The sequence below is a fragment of the Balaenoptera musculus genome, chromosome 6 (genome assembly GCF_009873245.2).
Source record: "Balaenoptera musculus isolate JJ_BM4_2016_0621 chromosome 6, mBalMus1.pri.v3, whole genome shotgun sequence".
Taxonomy (NCBI): Eukaryota; Metazoa; Chordata; class Mammalia; order Artiodactyla; family Balaenopteridae; genus Balaenoptera; species Balaenoptera musculus.
The window spans coordinates 43,397,925-43,400,418 of record NC_045790.1 but is presented as its reverse complement, the minus strand read 5'-3'; the positions used below and the strand labels follow the sequence as shown (position 1 = coordinate 43,400,418).

Sequence of the window (2,494 nt, the reverse complement as noted above, 5' to 3'; positions counted from 1 at the left end):
AACCACAGTTATTACTTACATTTTATTTAAAGGTTTTAGAGGATGGGCTCACAAGAGTTACCTGAATCATTAAAAACCACAAAGTGGGAGAATTTAAAAAAATAAGGGTAGATACCAAAATAGCTTTTAGGAAGATGACACCTTATTAATTTCTAAAATTGCTGAAGAGAGCAAAAGAAAGCTTAAAATCTTAAAGATAAGAGATAGATTTATAATCATGCTAAAGAATACATTAAAGCAAACAAGAATGAGGAAGAATACATTGTGTCCAATAGGTTATATCCTGTTATAAATGAACATCATTTCTATGGTACTCTTTTTTTTTAAACCTTGTAATGTGGTTATTCTAAAATTTGAGGGGACATTTGCGTTTCCCTCTGAAGATATGGAAAAAAAGTGTTGGGTGTCTCATCCCCACTTCCTCTTCCCCCCAGGCCAAATAAGTGTGTGCTGCAAGTGCACTTCTGTTGTATCTGTAGTTTTGAAATATCAAAAGAAACGGCATCAAGTGTTCACGCTGAACGATGGCACAGAGTGGGCCGGAGAAACCTGTCAGGCGGAGCATCACAGCGTCTGCACAGTCACACGAGGTGTCGTGAGGGGAACGCGGGGGCTCGGGGCTGTGGTCAGTCACCGGCTGCACGCCGGTGCTGCGGAAGGCCGCCTGCCTTCTGTCCTGGAAGTTGTCCCGGGCTGGGAGGCCGGCCTTCAGACCTTTGCGCTTGCGCACTGCCGCCAAGACGCGGCTGCGGCTGCAGAAGGGGTCTGCAGGCAGGGTCCGCCAGCGGTCCGACACGCACCGGGCGGGGGAAGGCCTAGCTCCCCGCGTGGCTCTCGGGTTGGCGGTGAAGCCAAAGACTCGTTGATGGGTCTTCATGACGAACATAAGGCCACTTGGGAGTCCTCTAAGACGTGGCCCGCTTCCTGTTCAGGGCTCTGTAGCTGCCGCCAGCCTCTTGTTGCGGGCCCTGGATCTAGAAGCCGGGCTCTGGGAGCCGGGCGGGCGGTCAGCCGCGGCGTGGAGGCAGTGCCAGGAGTGGGGACGCGCTGCATGGTGTCCGCGCGCAGCGTCACATCTGAACGTCGAAGAGAACGCCGCCCGCAGTCTCCTCGCGCGGTGCCCCCTCTTTGGTGGCCCACTGGAAGCCAGCCACCTCGCTGTCCTTGATCTCGTTAAGGTACTGCACGCCCTTGGTGACTTGGGATGATGGGGTCGGTGCTGGCGGGCCCAAAGCACCACATCTTGCGGGCCTCGGCCGTGTCCCCCTCGTACTTCTCTTGGCTAGGGAGCAGGCCTGCTGCTCGAGCTCCTGGTGGGCAGACACCTCACCCTTGCCGGTGTCCACCCGTCCATCCGGGAAGGGCTGCGCCCTCAGGTACAGCCGACTGTGCTTGTTAGGGAACTTGGACAGGTAGAGCATGTTCGCCTCCTCCCTGATGGTCTCACCTTGCGAGACCACTGTTGGATTTCTTGATGGAATGTGGGCATGGTCCCCACTCCTCGAGGATGCAGGGTGCTGTGGGATGTGGTTTGGCCGGTGCTTCAGCCCCAGCTCCACCAGCTTGGTTGGGCAGGTAGGCCAGGTTGTTGGCCTCTACGACAATCCTGACAGCCCGACCCAGCTCATGCGGAATTTCATCACCTTCATGTTGTGGACGTGCTCCAAGGTGGTGATCGTTCCCGTCTTCGTGAGAAAGCAGTGAATGCCCACCAGGCCCACGATGATGTTTCTGTGAGTCACATCCTCCTTGGGCTTCACATAACAACCCATTAAACGGGTTGTTTTCTGAATTGGCTTCAGGTACCCTGTCTCCTTCCTGGGCGTGTGGTTGGGGGTGTGTATTGTGGTGATTATTTTGCAATCTTGGACAGACATCTCCGAGGGTCACACCAATGATTTCATAGGTGTGTGTATCAGACAGCAGTTGTGGTCAGTCTCACCCCTAAAATGACTGGGAAAGTAAATTGTTATGGTTGTTCCAGTGATGGAGGGAGATTAGTGCTGTTTTACAGGTAGTATTAATTAAAATGTCAAAATTGAGGACTTCTGAGGAGTTTGTGAGAACATGACTCAGAGAAGGGGACAGTCTTAATATAGTATTTCATTTTACATGAGACTTCATTCTTTGGGGACAAGAGTCACATCATAGCCATTTTTGTTTCTACAACGGCTATTACTTAATATATGGTCATAGTATTAAGTAACCAAAACAGGAAATTCTATATCTGTTAGAAACTTATATTTCTACCATATTTCTATAACTAAATTGTGAGAAGTGTTTTTTGTTTTTTTTTTACAGATTAATAAACTGAGACTCAAATCACTTGTCTAGTACAGATAGGCACTCAATTTTTGAACAGTTAAAACCAAAGAACCAATCAAGAGTACATAGTCACTTCAATAACAAAAATAGTTCCACTTTAATACTTTATCTAGTAGGAAATTATTCTCAGCGACAAATTTTGTTAATTATCCAAGATGGAAGTGTTACT

General features: G+C 49.0%; 1 pseudogene; it reads right to left on the bottom strand.

Moving 5' to 3' along the window:
• Positions 1 to 346: 346 nt before the first annotated feature.
• LOC118896352 lies at positions 347 to 1,877 on the bottom strand (annotated as a pseudogene).
• Positions 1,878 to 2,494: the final 617 nt, after the last annotated feature.